The 23,198-nt window shown below is 40.0% G+C and overlaps 1 protein-coding gene across 10 annotated transcripts in view; it reads right to left on the reverse strand.

Annotated features, from left to right (window-relative positions):
• tenm4 (teneurin transmembrane protein 4) overlaps positions 1-23,198 on the reverse strand; it is a 293,878-nt gene that overhangs the window by 198,908 nt on the left and 71,772 nt on the right. For 9 of the 10 annotated variants that reach the window (XM_086079959.1, XM_086079960.1, XM_086079958.1 and 6 more), the window contains exon 1: positions 1,979-2,383. The gene's annotated coding sequence lies outside the window, so the exon portion shown is untranslated. Of the gene's footprint in view, positions 1-1,978; positions 2,384-5,627; positions 5,735-23,198 lie in introns of those variants that run through there. The other variant, XM_086079950.1, reaches the window with a different exon arrangement.

Consider the following 23,198-nt stretch of genomic DNA (forward strand, 5'->3'; position numbering starts at 1 on the left):
GCGGAGGTCGAGTGCAATCTTAATTTTGACAATACATTTTTATTTAGTTGTAGTCTTTTTACTAAAATTAGTCCAATTTTAGTCAACGAAATAAAGAGCGATTTTTGTCAACTAAATTGACAATTTCATCGATGTTTTCAACTTTTATACAGAAATTGAATGAATTTTTCGGCACCGTGTTGTTTTTGTTTTAGTCATTGACAAAATTGTCAGTGAAAAAAAAATGTGTGAGGAAAATTTTTCGCTGCTGAAATTATCACTGGTGGAGTGTATAAGCAATTTTAACAAAAATTGTTGGCAAAATCACAGCAGGCCTCTCAGCATGTCTGCTCGGGGTCATTCAAAAAACACGCACTTGTTTTGATGGTGAACAAAAATGCACTTTTAAGAGTCAGTCCGTCCACATTTCCTTTGAGTAAAAAAATAAAATAAACAGCATAGACAACCTTGGGCAATCCTTCCATCCATTTTCTCTGGCTCTTATTTTCATGGAGCGCCAAAAGGCTGGAGCTGCGATTCGAACCCCGAAACTCTGATCTGAGTCAACCACATGGCTGGATTAGCCATATTATTCCGATTTCAATCTAAAAATGAAAGCTGCTAGCGAATCCATAATAGCACGCTCCGCCCACATTGATAGGCAAGAAGGTTAGCATCACTGTCTCGATTGGGGCCCGTTTTGAGCAAATACTTCTCGTAGTACCACGTTACCTTTTTCAGGCGAACGATGAACTCAAATTGCCATAATTCAACATCCAATTACGTCCCTTACTACACCTCAAAGGACACACATAGACACACTGAGCCACAGAATGAGACGCAATCATTAATGGAAGAGTGGACACACGTCCTTTATAGCCAGCCAATCAGAGCAGGAGTTGATCTGAGCTACTAGTGCGGCAGCCCCCCGCCACCCCAACAATGGCTCCTTGGGGTGGGGGTGGGGGGGGGGGGGGTGTCTCTCTGGGTCTCTCTCTGTGTCTGTCTCCCTGTCTCTCTCTCACTGCTCTCACACTCTGCTCTCACACACTGTTTGGGAACTCCCTTCAAAATGAAGCATTTGACAAAACACAACACTACCAAGCTTGATAATTGCTTATTAATGACATGACATTGTAGGACATTTTATGAAACGCTTTTCAATTCTAAAAATTGTAAATGTGTTTATAAATAAAGAGTAATGACAGATTTTACAATTTTATATATATATATATATATATATATATATATATATATATATATATATATATATATATATATATATATATATATATATATATATATATACAGTCTGCATAAATATTTATTTTTATTATACAATCTGAAATTTAAAAAAATTCCAAAATAATTTTTTGAATAAAAATGTTACAAAATAAATAGACAAATTATTATTTATTTATTTTTTTATACAATAAAAATAAACCTAACCATGATGTGGTTTCAAGAATTAAATCTTAAATATACAAAACACTAAATATACATTTTGTACATTTTTTAATACAAATTTTTTTCAAAAATGTGTAAACGAATGAATCATATTAACTATCAGTATTAAAACATTTTTCTTTTCAATAAGCTTTTTTTTTTTTCATCGACTTAAAACAACAGCACCACAGTCCAATTCGCAAAGTTTCTTTTCCCCCCTTCATCCCTATTCACTCCATATGTTCACTACAAGTCCCATTAAAAATGAACATTTCATCCTCATCATAGCAACCGTGAGGACACATGTTAGCCCCTGCTTCTAATCTGCCCACATTTTGTCACGTATGAACGAAAACAAGCAGCGAGCAGGCAGGTACACCAGCCTGCGTGCGTGCGAGCGAGCGAGCTGTGCACGGTCAGGACCGAAGGTGCGGTTCGGAGGGGGGGAGAGAGAGAGAGAGAGAGAGGAGAGCAGATAGAGATGAGAGGAGAGGAGAGGAGAGCCACATCTGCGTGCACCATGTATATTTCAATAAGCATTTCTGCAGCTTACCATGGTGGAGACGATGCAGCAGGTCCCGTCCGGGTCCACACTTGACTTGATGAGCCCCCCCCTCCCACTCGTGGATGCGCCTTATTTCCACAGTGCACGACACGCACGATGCTGCATGGAAAGAAAAAAGAAAAAAAATAGCAAAATCGTCCTGTTCTCTCTCTCCTTCCTTCCGTGCGCGCCGCGCTCCAGATAATAAAAGAAGAAGAAGAAAAAAAAAAGAAAAGAAAAGGGGGTGCTGCTGCTCACGCACGCACGTCAACACGTCCACGTTGCCTGGAATGCGCGTGATTGTTCCCTGGAATTGAGGAGGGGAGGGGGGCTGGAGCAGGAAAACGAGGTGTCACGGTGCCAAGGCAGCCAGGCGATGTGCATGCAGGGCAGTGACAAGCTGCTTCTGCTTCTGCAGGCTCCCACTCACTGAGCACACGCGAGGCGTGGACGCCCCCTTCGGTGCAAGGAGGAGCGAGTCCCTGCAAGTGGCCGCTGCGCTCTCTCACTCACTCTCTCTCTCTCTCTCTCTCTCTCTCTCTCTCTCTCTCTCTCTTTCTTTCTCCACCCTCTCTCTCCCTCCCGCTCTCCAACTTACTGCATTCATATTTACATTGCAATACACGTGTCAGGAATGAACGACATTTTTGTTGCTGTAACGGACAGTCAAAGGACTGAGTTCATTTTGTATTACATTTGTCCATTTTATAGTCACTGAATACATTGATATATTTACAGTTCAGATGTAGGCTCATATTCGTAATACTAGCTTTATTAAAAGTGAAGACAAGACAACAATATGTTACATGCACCCTTATTACGGCATTCTGATTAGTGTTGCAAAATTAAGCAATAAATAAATAAATAAAAAATTGCCATTTCAGGGGGCAGCCATTTTGTCACTTGCTGTCGACTGGAAATGGCATCACAGTGCCTAATGCTGCATTCGAGGAAGGTGGGAAGTCGGACTTTTCCGACTTCAAACCAGGAAGTAGGCACGGGAACGCCCTTTGAACTCGGGAATCTAAGTTGCGAAGTCGGGGGGGAAAAGGACTTTGACTTAAATCTGACTTCACTTTACAATGGCTGTGTATGGCAAAACATAATTTATAGATTGTTAAACATTTTTATCAATTTATTTAACATTAATTATTCAAAAAAAGTAACTTTATTTTAACCAACATGATTTCGACTGACTCTAGTGGGGTTTCGTTCGACCCATTTTTATTCGAATTTTCAAGAACGTCAAACTGAATGGAAACGCTAGAAATTCGAAAAAGGGCCCAAAATTCGCATTAAAACGTTTTAGCTTGGGGATGGGGGTGATTTTGAAGTGTACCGAAAAAAGGAAAATGCGAATTTAGACTATGGGAACGTGTTTTGCGAATAAACGTTGACAAGACCGGATGCACGTCTCACATTTTCACCGGATAATACGTCACACGAACGTTTCAAAGCAATGGCAGACGAAAAAGTAAGGTATGTTTGGGGACACGACGAATCAGAAATCGTTTTGGAATTAATTAAAGAAGCGAATATTACTGCAATTTTAAACGGAAAACAGCAAAGAAACGCTACGGTTTATGAAAAATTACAAAAGCAAATTCATATGACGTCATCGCACGTGGCAATTGCTTCCTGGTCTTCTTCTTCTTCTTTTAACTCTTTGACTGCCAGACGTTTTGAGAAAAGGGATGCCGCCAGTGCCAGCCGATTTAAGCATTTTGACTGATTTTCAAGGTCCACAGAAAATGTTCTGTTTGGACTATGGAAACACACGTACTACCAAATGAAAGATTGGACTTTCATCTTTCATCAGAAAAAAAGAGTTTGTTTCTACCTTATTCCGTTCTTTAGTAATCAACAATAGAAAATGGTTAGTTTGACCCAATTTCGCCTGTGTTGGACCAAAATACGGAGAAATCAAGCTTTTAGTGAAACGATATTATTTCATGCATTCTAGTGAATTTGACACTTCTTTTTGTCCATGAATGATGCCACAAACACCTAAATAGTGCTTTACTTCTATAAAACACTACCACCAAGAATGAAAAAGTGTTTTTTGATAGCAAAATACGTTTATTTACATTCAACAGTGTAACAATTTGACAACAATTTGGCAAACTATTTACAAATGTGTGCAACTGTGGTGCTATTTACAAATATGTGGATGTTTCAACGACAGTTTTTCTTTGTGTAACACTCTCCTGCGTGCAAGAAGACGCAACAGCATTTGCATGATCCATTTTATCCACTCCATTCATGGTGGCATCGTAGTCCAGAAACAGTGTCTTCTCCGTGATCAGACTGTACCCGCTCCTCCGATGAATATGCATTGGACTCGGGGTACTCTTCATTGTCCGATCGAATGTCCGCTTGTGCAGCTCCGCGTTTTCCGGCCTTAGCAGCGCTAGCCGCGCTAGCCGCGCGTAGCCGGTGAGGCTTACAACGTGATCGTAAACACGTCCAGGCTTCCAACTTTGGCGTCAAACTCGCAGTCATCATCATCATCATCATCAATCTGCATTGGTCGATGCCAACTCTCCATCGCCCGATCGAATGTCCGCTTGTGCAGAAGTACCCGGCCGGCTATTGTGCGCGTTTTCCGGCCTTAGCAGCGCTAGCCACGCTAGCCGCGCGTAGCCGGTGAGGCTTACAACGTGATCGTAAACACGTCCAGGCTTCCAACTTTGGCGTCAAACTCGCAGTCATCATCATCATCATCATCATCAATCTGCATTGGTCGATGCCAACTCTCCATCGCCCGATCGAATGTCCGCTTGTGCAGAAGTACCCGGCCGGCTATTGTGCGCGTTTTCCGGCCTTAGCAGCGCTAGCCGCGCTAGCCGCGCGTAGCCGGTGAGGCTTACTACGTGATAGTAACAGGCCAAAGCTTCCAACTTTGGCGTAGAGCTCGTTGTCATCATCATCGTTGACATCAATGCGCTTTTTAGTATTGATTGATGCTTTCCGTCTTTGAAAAAAATGCTCAAGCGTGAGCTGCTTGTAACCGGTTGCTTGGTCAAGCCATTGTGGCTTGGATCAGCCATTGTCTCCTCAACACTCTAGCTCCGCCTCACGTCTTCTACTGACGCCCACGGTGGGCGGCCCATCCAACCTTGTGCAAAGAGAGTCATCGCTGCCCTCTAGGGGCCAAAACGAGTCTTTGACTAATCAGATCAGCCTGATTCTTTCAGCACAGCTGCCCAAGGCTTTCCTGCACCCGTTTTTGAAAAAAAAAAAAAAAAACATAGGGGACGTCTTTTAACGTCCTCGGCGCCCTTCCCTAGGTTTATGCTAAACGTTTTATAACGTTTATGGCAGTCAAAGAGTTAAATTACTGGTGGATAACATCTCTACGGTGTATACCGCCACCTACAGCGGCGGAGTCCCCTCCCAATATTCGCCAAAGAAGAACAAATGGAAACGGGCAGAAGTCGCATGTCCGTTTTGCGCATTTTCAGTAAATTTGCTTAAAAATTTCAAAACAATTGGATGGAAACCCCACTTGTGTCAACCAGAACAACAAACAATTTATTGGAATCAGCCATCTTTGTTGTTTACATTCCCTTTGAATGCTTTGAGGTCAGAACTGGGAGACTTCCCACGTTCCTCGAATGCAGCAAAAGGGCTCAGGTAGCGACCAATCAAGGCTCACCTGTTTTCTGGGTTTGGTCATGTGATGATCACAAGCTGAGCCTCGGCACTGTGATGTCATTTTCAGTCGACAGCATGTGGCTGTACAAGGCCGCAAAATGGCCGCCCCTTGAGATGGAGAAAAAACGAGAGGTTTTCATATTCCACAAACGCAATATTGAACAGAATGACATGTTGAGACTATATATATTTTTTTTTATTATTATATATTTTTTAGAAAATGTCACATTATAAATAAACAAAATGAAATCCAATGAGAAACTAAAGTGAGAAACAACGAGAGTATTATTTGCAGGCGTACCTAATGTTGTGTCTCGCCCGCCCTCAGTGGACTATTTGACTGAAAGCCTGCAAGCCGATTTGCCGCAATCAATCGTAACATTTGACCTGTGCAGTTTGGAAGGTGAAGCAAAATCACCATCTGTCCCGCTCCCGTCTTTTGTCCCGCTTCTAAATCCGCTCACCCCTTAAACTCGTCGCCCGATCCCGGTCGGAGCCGCCGGTCAAGAGTTCCTGGCCCTGGAAGCGTGTTTGGTCACCCCCAGGGCGGAGGGCGACTCGTGGGGGGAGGGCGACTCGTGGGGGGTGGGCCGGGGGTGGGCCCCGGTCCTCAAATTTGCCGCATTGTATGCCAAGAAGCTTATCTGGGTGGGTCGGCTCAGAAAGCGACTGCAAAGTTAAAGATGCTTTCACATGTAAAAGTGGAGACGTGGGGGCCCGTGAGGGGATTTGGCCCCGCGTCTGTGTGGGAATGGTCGTTTTTGGCGTGCCTTCCCAATGGCAAGTTTGGGGAGGAGGGGAAAATGGAGGCGGAGTCGCCAGCTTCAGCATGACAATGTGAAGGCGCCGCATGCATTCACGATGACAACTGAATGCTGTGGTTTTAGTTGCTACATCACCATTGTGATTGTATGGGTGGCTGAACATTGGATCCAACTTCTAACACCCGTTTGTTGTTGTTAAACAAACATTGAAAAACAAAGAGCATTATTTTTGTCTCAGGATGCATAACCACCTTACAACTCAGATGTGGCTCGGTGTCACCCACTTCTGACACCAAATATTTTGGCAATATTTTCTATATTATCATATAAAAACAGGAGTCTCAGTATGCACAGCCTTCAATTCCCCAAATCACACCTGGATGTCCTTCTTTAATCTGGGCAATTTTTCCTATTACCCGGTGCAGCCACAAAATCCCACAAAGACATCTACATGGTCCATACTCGGATCCTATTTCTGATACCAATTGGTTAAAATTTTCTGTATGAGTTAAGCAAAAACTGGGAACGGCAATGAATATCCTTTTTGTCCCCAGGTGGGCAACCCCCAACTCCAGCTAAGATGTCTGGATAGTCTGCCCTTGGAACCTACTTCTGAAACCAAATCTTGTGGCTAATATATTCTGTATGTCAAAAATATATATTGAACGACTAACAGCTTTGTTTCTGCCCCCAGGTGGATGGCTCTCAACTCGCATACGTCTGGATGTCAGTTCTTAGATCCCTCTTCTGAAACCAAATATTTTGGCAATATTTTTCTACATTAACATACAAAAGATTGAAAAAACAGGAGTACTAATTTTGTCTGGACAACCTTCAATTCCAAAAATCACACCTGGATGTCCTCCTTTAATCCCACTTCTGATACAATTTTTTGGGCATGATCTCCGGTGCAGCTCCAAAAATCCCACAAATACATCTACATGGTCGATACACGGATCCTATTTCTGACACCAAATGGTTACAATTTTCTGTATGAGCTTAGCAAAGACTAGGAGCGGCCCCATGAGTATCCTTTTTGTCCCCAGGTGGGCAGCCTCCAAGACGTCTGGATGGTCTGCCCTTGTGGTTAATATATTCTGTATGCCAAAAATACATATTGAAGGACTAACAGCATTGTTTCTGCCCCCAGCTTACATAAGTCTGGATGACAGTTATCGGATCCCACTTCTGACACCAAAACTAAACACTGAGAAACACCGGGGGCATACTTTTCCTCAACTCACCAAGATGTCCAGATAGGCGATCTTGGTATCTACTTCTGAATTAAAATGTTGCTAATATTTTTTACAGAACCCTATCACACGTGATAGTCGATCCTTGGATCCCACTTCTGTCAACAAATGTTGGGGCTGTTGTCTTCTATAGTTCTGTAAGAAAGCGCAACACCTGACACGATGGCAAAGAACAACTACTGCGCCTTGAACAAGACGTACGCTGACAGCTAATGAAAAATTTCCACAAGGAAAAATCCACGACAATAACGTGTCAGCAAGCAAATGAAAACGTCCCGTGGGAGGAAAATGAAACGAAGGAAAGCGATCATCACAGCTGTGCAGCTCATTCCAGCACCGCGTGGAGTCAAGATACTCGTCCAATTTCACTTGGTGTTTGCGTTTTTTACCTCCCCCAAGGGAGGTTGTTTTGTCACCGGCATGCATTCATCGAGCGGTTGGTTTGTTGTCCAGAAACCTTTTCAAGGTATCCGTGCTCTTATTGGTGGCAATATGAATATATTATATTTATTTTCGTGATATTTAATGTAGTGTTATGTTTTCATGTTGTCATGTTATATATTTGAGAAAATAGTGTTTATTCATTTTACACTTTAACCATTTCTTTCTTTTGAAAAAGCTGTAAGATGATATAAAAAAAAAGTGAAGGAATTTTTTCAAAGGATATTACCATTTTCATTTAAGACCCTCTTTGGCCAGATCCAAAAATTGCATTTTATTTTTCAAATTGTATTTAGTTAAATGACTTTTTATCCATAAATTGTATTTATATTACTTATTTTAAGCACTAATTTTATTTATTTTGTTGTGTTTTATTATACTTTATTTTCACAATTTAATTAATTTTATTTAATTTATTCTTATGAAAAACGTATATATTTTTTCTAAATGATACACATAATTTTAAAGTATATTTTATTTACTTATGATATTTTATATTTTTATAATTTATTTCTGTATTTGTTATATATACATTTTTTATTATTTGTTTATGGTAATTGTATTTAATGTATTTTTAACCTATTTATTTATTTATATATACTGTTGTATAAATTATTTTGGAGAAAAAAAAGCTCAAAGATGATCCGATTTTTATTTTTGTGGTCATTTTAATTGATTCCACCTTGTTTTGCAATCGACATACAGTATTTGTATTTGTGTGAATTTTGATCAAATCAGAACAAGAATCACTGGGTGTGTCGACTCAAATCTGATTTGATCCAGAATCAGTTTTTGTTTACATTTGATGCCTTTTTTCTTCTTCCAATGTCAGCCAAATACTAAAATAAAGACGAAAAATCTGGTCAAATCTGAGCCAATTTGGCCAAAATTCAACATGTGTATAAAGGCTGAAAGCAGGTTTAAATCCGGATCTGATCCAGACTGTACGCAATTGGACAGACGTCTAACATGATGAATGTATTTGCGATCGTATTTCTTCAGGGTATTGCAACAAATGTTCCCTTGGATCCCGAAGAGAAACTATTAAGATGGTAAATGGTATTGATTTTATTTGCAGGTGTACACAATTTATGTTGAAGCCTTGTGCTTTGTGAGTGTTGTCGTGTTTTGATGTTTTTCTTTAATAATTTACCAGGTTTGCTGTGAACTTGTGCGAGCGCGTGTTCTTTTGTTCTTGTCATAAGCAGAAGAAAGAAAAAAAAACTGGTTTGCTTTTGAGACAAGGCTCAGTGCTGCGACTCCAATTATTCGCCCCATAAAACCCCTAATTGGGCTTGGCTTGGCTTTGCTCTACGCCGCCTCCCCGCCTTTTTTTTTTTTTTATGGTTTTGCCCTTCTTCTACCGCTGCCGCTTCTTATTTTGAAATCTGACTTAATCATTAAAACACGAGAGCGGCTTCTGCTTCGTGACACGTCAGATGTTTTATCTTCATCTCATGATCTCTTTTTCTTTATTCAAAAGGCTGCAATTCAAATTCCGAAGCTTTGCATCATGGTTGATTCAGGTTGGGAGGCGTTTCGATCACAAAGTGAGGTGGCGGCAAACTTTAGGCCCCGTTAACTTCCTGACGTGACGATGAGTCACCGTGACGCGTGTTTCCATCAATCGGATGCAGGTTTCTTATGAGCTCATCTGCGTAATCCTCCACGATTCATGCTCAGGTAAACATAACATTTATGTCTACTAGCTTACATATTGGTCCAATCAAATTGAACCAGTTTTGACATTTGACAGCTATGAAAATAATCAAAATGTCATATTCTGAAATTGTATCCTAAGGTGACCCAAAATACGCAAAAATGAAAATATCTTAAAATGTCATTAAAAAAAACAACTAATATTGGTACTGTAGTGGTAAAGACACTGAAGCAGTTTCATGTTAAATTAGTTTCATGCTAATGGAATGGATTTTAGATTTATCACTGTGCGTTAAATCCAGGATAATGGTGGGAATCTTGAAACTGTGCAACCGTACATGCAATAAAGCCATAAAGTGGATCGGTCCATTTTTTTATCCATAATTAGGTTACTTTCGACCCAACTGTTTTTAGAGCGCACTCTTAAAGGAAAACACCCTTGGTAGGCTAGAAAACCGCAAACGGGCAAAAAAAAAAAAAAGATGTGCCAACTAGTTTTTACAATTGAGCGCAGAGCCCAACACCTCAAAAGTGAAGTTTAGCAACAATCAAGTTCTGTTTTGTTTTTATATTTGGCTTAATGGCTCACCAAGATACTTGATGATGATTCTCAACTTTCAAAGTCCACACCAACAAACATGAACTCTTTGGAAAGAGGTAACTCTGCCTTTTGCACACACTAAAATTGTTGATGATGGGAATTGGTCTGTCATGAAAGCTACACCTCAAACGCTTGGATGCTGTAAGGCTGAGTCTCAATTGAGCAATTATCAAAGTCTGTGTTTTGCTTTTGCTTTTTGCCTCTCCGAAATCATTCTGCGTTTGTAAAGTCAAATAAAGCCGACGTCGTCCAGTTCGCCATTAGACCCACGTTTTCGGGAAGGCTTTACGTCGGCTTCAGTCTGACCCTGAACAGATTGGCAGTCATGCAGCATCAAAAAACAGAGCCTCTTGCTAACAAGAAAACTTTCTGCTTGAATGAGCCCCTGATTCCCACTGAATGCTAAACAGAACAAGCAAGAGCACTGTGACCTGTCATTTTAGTCGCCCTGGTGATTGTCGTTCAGCTGGAAAGAAGCATTTTTTAAGATGCGTTTTCAGCTGCGATGTACCCGAAATACCTCTTCGCTTTTTTTTTTTTTTTTTTTTTTTGGTGAGGATTTTCTCATTAATTTACCGAGCCGCCATCTCCAATGTTCTCGCCAGGCTGTAAAAGGATCAGGCTTCTGAGTGGCGTCCACGCGGATTGATGAGAGATTAAAAGGATTGTTGAGATTGAAGGCACATTTAGTACCCCGCTGAGGTCCAATTTGGCGTCCCTGTGCGGCCGGCAGGGTTGTAAAAAAAAAAGAAGAAAAAAGACGGTGGCGGCGCCGCTAGGCTGTGATTTGACGTGGATTGAGGAGAAGTCTTGGAGACATGGCAACCAGCACTAGCCTTGCAAATCATTTCCAATGTGGCCAATCTTTTTCTGCACTAATGGGAGGCGAGGGGCGTCTACTTCCTGGGAACAATAATTGCTACACGGACACGTGTTAATGAAGTGTTAAAACTGTGAGCGTTTTCCAAGTGTTATGATTTTATCTCAAATCAAAAACATGCAACGTTTAAAAGTGGATATTTTCACCAAGGTGATAAAAGCTTAAGCGAAAGGGATCGTTCGTTTTCTCGACCGCAGTCATTTGAATATGTGACGTGTCAGATGAAAAAAAGACTTTTTATGTCAAGATAAGATTTACCTGGTAGTTAAATTTCCCACTTGTTGGGTGGACCTCCAGGATTCCGTAAGCCGCGGTTTGGGGTCCGCCAAATTTGCACTTATTTCTTACAGTATATGATTTTATAAAGCGCACACCGGCAAATGGCACGGCATCTAAAACAAACATAATACACGCATTACTACTTCCTATATTTAAACTTTTTCTCTTCAAAATATCAATTTGCTATCATAACATTAAAAACAATTCTGAAAATGATTCAAGTGGAAGTCAAACATTACACATTTCTTAATATTACATTTGTGGAATATGAGTTATGAAGCAAAATCCAGCTGTTTTTATCCATCTCAGGGGGCGGCCATTTTGCCACTCTAAAAACAGTTGGATCAAAAGTAACCCAATTATGCATCAAAAATGGACTGATCCACTTTATGGGTCAATTTGACCAAACTTTCTGGGTTGTTTCATACAAAATTACTCAATTTTTTGGACCCAAGTAAAAGATCTAACCAATATTTATGAGTTGTTTTACACACCAAAACAAAATTCTTGACTCAAAGTTTTTTACCCATAGTTGGGTTATTTTTTACCCAAATGTTTTAAGAGCGCACTAACGCAATATTAACCAGAATACCATATTTCTAAGCATTTATGGATGCATATAAGTTATATTTAAATGGTGTGAGGATTATGAGGGGGTCCTTGGAAAAATCTCTCCCTGGACCCAAAGTTTTCAGAACACCTGCTCTCGAGACCCAACTTATTTGCATACAAGCAATTGGGTAGCCCATTTCCATCCCTCTTTAAAAACCAATGCTTACTTAGATCACATCCACCCTCGGATTGCAAAAAGAGAACCGCGCTCGCCCTTGAACATCACCCCATCGACCCGACACTTAACTCTGCCAGCTGATGAGTAGCAACCAGCAGCGATAACAACTTGCCGTCCTTCAACATGAAGTCGCAGTCTTGACAGGAGCGGCGGGTCACACGTAGTCAAGTTTTTGCTCCGGGCCTTTATTACGTGCTTGAACGTGAGCGCGAAATAACAGCGTGTCACCAGAGATGCTCAAGGAACAAGCTGCTGTTAAGTGCTAATGCACTGCACGCGCTGGTGGACTCACCATCGACTGGGAGTCGTACGTAAATGAAAAAAGTGAAATGAACAAAACATAAACAACTTTGAACAGATGACGCACATTTAAAACAATCACATCCCTTTGAATGACTTCTATTGAAAACGCTTGTGGCCGTATTAATGATATATCAAATCATGTGTTAGCCACTTATTTATAAGGATAATCGTGTAAGATAAGTTCGAAATGATAAACATTTTCGGGATCCAAGTTTGTGGTATATTTGCAGTTTAATCCAGCACAAGAACCCAAACTCCGCACTTGGGCCCAGAACCCGAACCTCAAAATTGTGAGGCAGATATGCAAACCACTGGGCCTACTCGCAAGTTCACTCAAAGCTCGGAGCGCTCCCACCGCACACACTTCCTGCCATAAAAAGCGTCTGAGTTATGACGGGCCGCCGCCTTGTAAAAACGGAAGGCGGCGCATAACCGAGTCGTGTGGCGTGTCACGACCCGCCTATCATTACTTTTTATAGCCGCTGATTCCAGGCGCAACCTAGCGTATGGCTTGCCGGGGATGCTGGAGAATACGTATTCTGATACATGGGGATGTTAAAACTGTTCTCACATATGCGAATGCTAATGTTATGAATGGATGGTAATATCATTTAGGACGAATTTTAAGATGTATGTTTGGCCGTCACGATTGTGACTCTTTCCAGCTCTGCATTGTAACCGTTAGTGTCCTTTACTAACACAGAAAAAGTTGTGCGTACGTGAAAATTGTATGCGACTATTATTATTATTATTTCAAAATGTTTGGCAAAACAACTTTTTTTTCCCCCCATTGAAAGTGCTCTATATCTACATTAGTAAACATAAAAGAAAATAAACAACTGACGCTAGCCATGCTAGTAAGCTTGTTTAGCTAACTTGGCTGCAAACAATTTTAAGATGCATTACTCTATCTATCCATCCAATTATATTATATTAATGTTACCTTGAATTTGTTGAAGAATGATCATAAATGTATGATATTGTACTGGAAGTATTGCTTGTTACAGAAAGTATATCAAATCACACAAAAATTCCTAAAAGAGAAAACTTTTGGGAGAATAATAATAATCAACAACAGATGGGGGAGGGGCCGTCACTTTGTCTGCATTGACGACTTTAGTGTCTATTTAAAACCTTAAAACTGATAACGTCCTCAAGAAAAAAACAACCATTTTCAGTCCAAATACTATTGGAGGGGAGGGTGAAGGGAATTGGGAATCTCCTTTGGTTTAAGCTTTTGAAAAATGTGCTTTCAACGCTTCACAAAGCTCTGTACTTTCACATTGCTTGCGCCAACGAGGTTCACCAATATTGTGACACACTGGGGTTACCATGGCAACAGAGGCTATTCTCATAAGAACGACTAAACGTCGGATCAACACGGTTTCGACAAAGCTGTTTCGTTAAGCGACCAAATGACTCGGTGTCGCTGCTCATCTTTTGAATGTGAATCTTTTATAAAACGTCCAAACAACGGCGCCGAATGCTAATGCTCATGCAAATCATCACCCGGGGCGGCGACTCAACACAAACAAGAGCCTTACAAGGACTTTCAAGTCAAAGGGACGTTAATATTCATGTTGAGATCTGGGCGAGCGCTAAATTAATTAGCCAGAATGTGTAAGCGCAAACGTTAACTGAAAAGATGCCCATTAACATCATGATTTCGGCTCGCCAGGTCGCTTTGTAATTTAGTGATTGGCAGCAAAATGATTTGTTTTAAAAGGGATTTAACATGGAAATTTGACTTTTTATTGCTCGTATACAAATACAGTACAGTGAACCCTAAACTTATTTGTGGTTCACTAATTCATTGTCAGCTGTTTGCAAAATGTCAGCTATTCATGGCTCTTTTTAAGCAATACTCTAATATGCCACAAGAGCTCTGGCCAGTAGGAAAAAAAGTGACTTGGAAGCTAGGCTGGGCAAATATCTGCCATTTTCAAGCGACAACCGAACGACACTGTTTGAAACCATCACATGTAAAAGCCAAAAGGTAAGCAGAGCTGCAATGTCAATTGTAAAATGCATAGGTGGCCCTTGCATGATTGCTCAGTGAATTTGTCAACGTGGTGGCTATGGGCGATAATTGCTTTTGTGAAGTGCTGCCTCCACCAGTGAAAATGCTTATTTTCTTTTTTTTGCGGAAGCTTGCTTTTGTTACACACCCTGAACTCTGCCTACCCCAATTGAAATCGTTCACCTCATTGCAAAACCCTAGTTCCATTCCAGGCGATCATGTAATGAAATCCAGACTCACCATTGACACAGGCGAGGTTTTACAAGTGACTTACTGACATGAGACAGGACAACCCTCCTCAAAACAGGGCTAAGCCTCAATAAGAAGCGGCGTGTGTGAAGAAAAAAAAGAAAAATTCAGACTGTACAACAGTTCAGGTTTTAATGGGAGGATGTTAGAGGTTGAGCAGTTTGGGCTGACAGATGAAAGAATATCGAAGTTAATGTTTCCTTGGCGCTCAATAAAGTCGGAATCAGAAATATGAGCACATCTGCCTGTAAACGGCGCTTTTATTAGGCTGACATGCCATCTTTCAGCGCAAGGCTCTGCAAAGAAAAGATATTTGCTCTAAACAAGGTGAATCTCCAATGAAGAATAAAGCTGTATCATTTTAACTCGGGTTATAGAGACAAGCGGTTAGAAGAGGGCTTTTTTTTTTTTCTTCTTTGGGTTGGACTGATGGAAAATAGAATGCTATGTTTGTGAAAGCGTGGCCATTACTTATTCATCTTCGCAAGAGTCACGTGAAATGACGCAACAATAATATTGTCATCTTTTTTTTAAAGGTTTGTGCACAAATTGAGTAGCAAATTGAAAACAAACGCAGAATTAGAATTTTCCCATTCGAGTCATTGTCATCAGAAAAAACTGTTTGGATGGCCCTCACATGCGCACGCCTGAAAAGCTACGATGGTTCATTCAAGCTGACGCCCAGAAGAAGTTATGAGAATATTTGGCCAGCTAAGGATTTCCAAGCAACATAAATATTTGATCGGCTAATGCAACCAATGAAAGGGAGTTAGCAAACTTGGATGCAAACTTGGATGTCAAACTAGCTTAGCGGTAGCTAGAATGAGGTTAGTTGATGGATTCAAAATGTGACCAAACGAAATAAGTTATTTTAAACTAAAAAGGCTACACTCCAATACATTTGTAAACATATGATTAGGGGTGTCAAAATTACTGTTAATTTTTAGTTAATTTGAAGTTCCTTTAACGCCACAATTTTTTTTTTACCGCGCAATTAATGACCGTCCCTTACTTGGAAAGCCTGTACTTGGGGAATAACAGTCGCAACGCAGCAGAGACATCCACGTCAAAATTTAGCAGTAATAAATTGAATAATAATGCATATATTTGTGGAAACTGGGGTTGTGTATACAATTTTAAAAATGTGCAGAAGTTACTTCATGTTAAACATTAGATAGCTTATTATGAAAAGAAAAATGCAACGAGCTGTCACCAACGTCTTACAAATGCAATTATGCCAACTAGTGGCAGAAAAATTACCTCAACACAAATCAATATCACACACAGTTTTTTTACAGTAGATGACATTTTTAATTTTAACAAAATTTCAGGGTTTTGTATTAAATTACTGTATCAATGACTAAAAGATGCAGCCATATATCTAACATTTTTCCCACTTATGTTAACAAGAGTACGAAAACTTATAATAAAAAATACTTTATTGTACATTTTAAACAGATATAAAATTTGGGATTAATCATGAGTTAACTCTTGAAGTATGCGTTGAATAATGACTCAATATTTTAATCACCTGACACCCCTAAATATGATCAAGATAAAGCGCTATATAAATGCACTGCATTTACCATTTTGATCAAATTAGAACTGTATGGCTAGCATAAAATGTCAATTGGCTAGCAGAGGACTGATATGGTTCGAAAACAGCCCACCTGTAACCTGTCAAATGCCAATGGCCTCTCATTTGTCCGAATAATGTCTGTTAATCCGAATCTCGTTGGTATATGAGGACAATTGTCCGCCCAATCACAACCAGCCATCCAAGTGGCTAATTAAAGATTTCTTGTATACTCGTCATTGCTCGTCGGCATCGTTGCTACCACTAATTCCTGAAATTACAGCTTTAAAAATACTCATTCATTCATTTAAGAGAGCGTTGCCCTGCTGGATAAATGTGTGCCTCATTTATAAAGTCTTGGGCTCAGCGAGTAATTGGACATAATTAAATGATGTAAGAATGACAATATGTCTGTCGTGGTCTCTATTGAAAGATAATATAATGGAGTGGAGGACATACAGTACTTATCTGTAGAATTAAAGGATCGTCATTCACAAAATAAACCGCAAAATCATGTCCTAATTGGCAGATGACTTGTGAACCCGTAGCCAAACAACAAGTGTGTGTTAGGCTGTAGTAATCCCAGCGGCCAATCAGGAATATTGCCTATAAATGCTACAGTTTAACCTTACAGTATCCAAGGAAACTTGACCTTTGTGTGGAGACGACACAAGCGTGGAGACTATTGAGTCTGCGATCAATAGTGTGGCTGGTTCGAACGTGAGGTAAAAATAGAAACTGCCCACAGTTTTCCTTATATTCTGTCCATGCCGTCAGATTGACTGACATTTAGCAAGGCAGCGTTAGAGACTGCAGGGAAGGTTGTGGTCGTGTACGTACGTAACATTCTGTGAGACGGAAATCCAACAGGCTGTTTACTTACTTACAAAATGTATTGTTTGCTTTTAATTTACATGATATATATGATGACGCCACATAAGTCACACCCTCTGTCTCTGATTGGCTTTTATTTTATCAGGTGTGGTTGTTTCTTGCATTTCAAATTGGAGAGTTGGAAAAAAAATTCCGGTTTCCATCCACCCATTTTTATTCAAATTTTCAAGAAATGCAAATGTCAAACTGAATGGAAACGCTAGAAATTCGAAAAAGGGGCCCAAAATTCGCAAAAAAGTTTATACGCTTAGAGGGGGTGGATTTTGAAGCGTATCGGGGAAAAAAAAAGAAGCAAATTTTTGCTATGGAAACAGGTTTAGCGAATAACCGCTGGCAAGACCGGAAACACGTTTTGACCGGATATTACGTCACACGTATGTTTGTAGTCCCAAAGCAATGGCGGACGATAAAGTAAAGCATGTTTGGGGGGGACGAAACAGAAATATTTTTGGAATTAATTAAAGAAGCGAATATTTATGCTATTTTAGATGGAAAACATTACAATTACAATTGATTACAAAAGCAAACTCATACAACATCATCATACGGCGCAGTCGCTTCCTGTTCTTTGCTCCCAATATACTCACAAACTGACTTACCAGTAACCAATTTCAATTTCCCTTAAATCCATAAGCATAGCCAGAAATTTTTCATTGGGTTGGCCAAGTTGATTTTATAATAAATACCCCCCAATTTTTTTTTTTTTTAAGAAATAAAATATATAATAATAATAATAATGTAAAAAAACGGTAAGAATAAAACTAATAATAACAATAGTAATAATCAGTAATAATAATCCTAATCATATGAAGAAAAATCACGGATACCAAAATTGTTGGCCATTGTTAAACTTTTAATGTTCTTTTTTGGCAGATACTTGCAAAAAAAAATAAAAAATACACCCTTCAGAAAGTTGATCCCCTTTGTTTCATTATTTTAACAGAAACTTTTTAATTAACCTCCCTAATTAACCTCGAGTGCTTTGTGTTGACAGCTCTGTTCAAATGATCTTTTTTTCCCCCTTCCCTTCCATCGTTTTCCCAAATGAGCACAGCCGCTCCATTCCGTCACTTTATTGACCAGCGAGTACTCGCGTTTCCACCCATCTCCTTATTGTGAGATGACCCGGCGTGGTCACGTGACCTCGGACGCCACCTGCGCGCTGGCGAGTTGATGAATCGCTGATGGAGAGGTCGCCAAAGGTTGTCGTGCAAATGGAAGCTGCGCTTGGCTCTCGTATCAATCTGGCCCCACGCCCGCCTTAATGGCAAAACCTGGACAAATGGCTCCGGCATTTGTACAGATGGCGAACTCCGATCAAGTCAGAATTCAGAGATTGGTTTCTAAATATATTTCAAGCTAATTGTTGACAACGTGCAAAGACTGAGAACTTTGTAGCAGTGTCTTGTGGCGACCTAGCATTTTTTTTTTTATGTACAGGTATAAAATGGCGCCTATTGACACACTTGGCCAACTTTATAAGAACTTCAGCACCTTCATTTGGATCGGTGGCTACCCAGTGACGACATAATTGCAAGTTAATTAGTTATCTGGCACATTTCTAACACTTCTAAGGTTTTTTTTTTTTTTTATTGAGAGGGAGACCTTTAGCCGTAGAAATTTATTTTATAGTACTATTAAAAACTGTTTTTTACAAATTAAAGCTAAATTTGAGATGTGATGTTTTAGTTGAGTGTGACCATTTTCTCATAGTCAAGAAATGAAAGCGTCTATTTGAGGTAAGGAGTTTAATAATTAATGCATATAAACTTACCAAGTGACTCTGTCGGAGTGGATGCTATTTCCTTAGGGCAAAAAGGTGGCACCAATTTGGGGTGTTTTTAATTAGACTGCAGCCCATTTTCTTAACGGCATAAAAAGTGTGTCTATTTGAGGTGAGGCGTTTAGATAAAAATTAAAGTGGATGACAAAAAGTATTTTATAGTACCATTAAAAACAGCTTTTCCACAAACAAAAGAAAAATTTGAGATGTGATATTTTAGTTTATTGTGGTCATTTACCAATAGGCAAGAAATGAAAGCATCTATTTGAGGTAAGGAGTTTAATGATTAATGCATACAAATTACCAAGTGACTGTTAGAGTGGATGCCATTTCCACAGGGCAAAAAGGTGGCACCAATTTGGGGTGTGTTTTCAATTAGACTGCAGCCCATTTTCTTAACGGCATAAAAAGTGTGTCTATTTGAGGTGAGGCGTTTAGATGAAGAATGATGAATTAAAGTGGATGACAAAAAGTCTGAAAAATATGAGCAATGGTCTCTGCCGACAAAAAAGTCCTATTGATGCCATTGATTTGTTCGACAATATGACTCAAAAATCGAAAAACTAATCAGCCGGAAACCGACCAATCGGATCAGGCGTCCTTTTTGAGTTCAAGTGGCCTTGGATGCGACGTCTTCCAGGGCCATCTGTCTTTGCATCTTGGTCCGATACGAACTTGATCAAAAGACAGTGGCTGGCCTGGGAGCAAGCTAATGTGCTCATTAGCATTGGCCAGCGTGCCCGCGAGCATTCGCTGTGCATTAATGAAGTAAAGCCCGGCGCCAAACAATAGGAGCCCGGCTAGCTTCGGAATGCTTAGCCAGCCACACGCAGGGTCTCTCTAATGACCTGACGATGTCAACTTGGCCACAGTTCAATAGGCTCTGATTAAAAAAAGAAAAAAAAATGCCCTTGGTTATCATGTTGGGCTTTTGAAAACACTGGTGGCTTTATGTGCAAGTACAAAAAGGCAAACAGTTCTGCATGCATCCTGAGATACGTTAAAGGAGATGTTTAATTTTCATGGATGGGGATTTTTCTTTCCCCAAAATATGAGCAAGAGGTTTTCTGTATTTTATCATGTTGACACACTGCTGCTTAATTCACTGGAGTTCTCAGTAGTGCAAATTTGAACAGTATTCACAAAAATAGTGCCATCCGCTCTAATAGAAGCCACACCCTCAATAATTAAGACTCAGACAACTTTATTGATCCTGGTGCAGCTTCCAGGTCCAAATGCACATTCAGCCTAAACAAAAATTCGATAGGACAAGGTCATAGAAGACATGCGAACTAGGGAAATAGGCTATGGGACAGGTTGAAAGAAACAAATAACAATAATGAGATAAAGACAATGCAACACAATAATTGCAGTGTCCAATTTAATAAATGCCTCATCTCAACGAGACACTTTTATGTCCTCAGGAAATTGTATAATAAAAAATAAATAAAACATGCCCTAAATAAACGCCTAGGTGCATGTGAATAAACAATGTCTCACATCAAATAGAAACCTCCTTTTTTTTCCTCAGGAAAATTTCACTCTAAAATAAAACCGCAAAGTTAACTACTTTGGGCACTTTGCGGGTATTTTGAGCATTCAAGAATGTCTTGAACAAAACAGTCTCTACTATTATTAGGAACCATGCTCCAAATAGTCATCAGGTGTATTGCCCACTTGAATAAATAAATGCCTCACCTCAAATACGAACCTTCATTTTTGCCCTCGTGCCTTCACTTCAAATCTCACCCCAAAGAGTCAAAGAGTGCATTTTCCACTTTAATTAATAAATGTCTCACTTCAAGATGCCTCCTTTCATTGCCCTCAGTAAAATGACCTCCACTTTACTAAAAATACACCCCAAATATTTGAAGTGTGTCGGCAACTTATAAAAAAACTAAACACTTCCTTTTCTCCATCAAAAAAAAACTGGGGAAAAAAAACCCATCACTCTACAGGCTTTAGAAATGCCTCACCTCAAATAAACATTTTTTATTAGCCCTCACGAAAGTAGCCACCACTCTTACAGAAAATATCACAAATAATTTTGTGCGTCAGTCACTTTAATAGCCACTTCATGTCAACTTGACGTCTCCTTTGTTTTCCCCTGGGACAATGGCCTCCACTGTAATAGGAGCAACGCCACAAATAACTACTGTCATATAAACCATTCCCCAAATAGTCGCCAGGTGTGCCATCCACTGTAATAAATGCCTCACCTCAAATAGACACCCGGATTTGTTTTTGTCAGCGAGACAAACAAGGCGGAGGACACGGCGTCTCTGCGGAGAGGCGCTGGACGCTTGAAGGAGCCGCAGCTCTACAGTACATCACCAAGTCGGACACTTAGTGGAAATTCTCAGTGTCTGTGTGTCGTCGACATGCTGGGGAATATCAATAGACGCGTGATTGAGAGCAACCTGATGGGGGACGCTGGGAGCAGCAAGCGCGATGAGACTAATCAGTCTGCTGTCGCTACAGTGAGGACACAGAACATTACATCGAAGACGGACTTCTTCCCTTCGGCTTTTAACGAAATTACAGACTGAAACACAGGATAATAGCATGTTAGCCAAAATGCTAACATGATGCGAACATTATGCTTATTTTAAAGATAATACATGCACATTGCTCACCTTGCACGATACAAAAGTCGGGCCTGTTGTTTTTTTGATGGACTCTGACAATGATGACACAATGCAAATAAACAAACACGGCTCGAAATAATCCACTACTGTGTAGGTGCCATTAGAGTCAGCTTTAAAATTAAATATGTTTAGTTTGATTACATCATAAATATTAAGATTTATTTTATGCATTTGTAAGAATTTTGTGAGTTTTAAGAGTCTGTTTTGTCGTGGAAGCAATGTTCGTTATGTGCGTGTTGTATGGGGACGCTAATGATTGACACATTGCGACATCATTATTTCCTTCTAAGACGATGGAAATTCAGTCTGAAGAGTTGCTGTTGTAGCTATTATATAATCCTCTCTAGTACATGCGGCTAATTAGGTAACATATTTGCACGCATTTGCACTCTTTCTGTTAGTATTTACGATGCCTTTTGGAAGTAGTGTACTACTGTTAGCTCGCTAGCGCAAGTCCGTTAGCATGCTATCATCGTTAGCGTGTGAGCAGGCTTATTTAGTGGATGATAACAGGCCTATATGCAAAATGGAAGTTCTTTTTTGATTTGTTTATATCTTTATGTTCTCTATGAGAATTATTTTGTGTTATTTAGCTCTGTAATATGGTGTTCTCTGTGTTTTGTACAGTTCTTACGGCATGCTTAACCGCAATAAATGCCTGCTGTAACAAGAACCAAATCAAAACCAAGCCTACTAACGATGAATCCAACACACGGCACACGGGGGAGAATTTTGACCTTTTCTGTAATCCCATGTTTATATTAGCTGCGACTTAACATGTTTGTTTGTGCTGTTATTGCTTCTTCTTCTTCTTCTGATGATGATGATGATTATGATGCTTCATTACTGATGACAGCAGTGTGGCGAAGCCCCTCACATTTTCACCGGCATCCCACACACGCTGAGCCTTTTAAGGGCAAAATGGCGGCGAGACTGTGAAAGTGAAAGCGTACGCTCCCGAGTGGCCATCTGGCAAAAACATCCACGCCGTCTCGGCTACTGAGGAGCACAGCGCATGAATAAAAACACACGCAAAAAAACACACACCAAAAAAACATGAGTGGTTACTCACTTTGTACTTGATCTGTTTCACACCCACTTGCATGCAGCACATACACACGCGAGCAGGGAGGTTCAAACTTTTTCCACAGAAAAACGGGAAGAGGTGAGGTGGGGGCACTTCACCTTGTGTTTAGGAAACAAGCTAAAAGCAATTCGATATGCTGTTTAGTGTTATTGGTGACAGATCAAAGGTATTAGTATTAGTGCGATCGTTGAAAAACATTTGGCATATTATTTGTAATGTTTACATTTCTTTTGATTTTAAATGCTAAGCAGTTTGACGTGATGTTATCAGTTACATGGTAGAGGTTATTAGTATTTGTGGCATATCTTGAAAAATAAGACACAAATAACAACAGGCCGAAATATT

Source organism: Leptonotus elevatus, chromosome 7, assembly GCF_054856555.1.
Source record: "Leptonotus elevatus isolate MCC_2025b chromosome 7, RoL_Lele_1.0, whole genome shotgun sequence".
Lineage (NCBI taxonomy): Eukaryota > Metazoa > Chordata > Actinopteri > Syngnathiformes > Syngnathidae > Leptonotus > Leptonotus elevatus.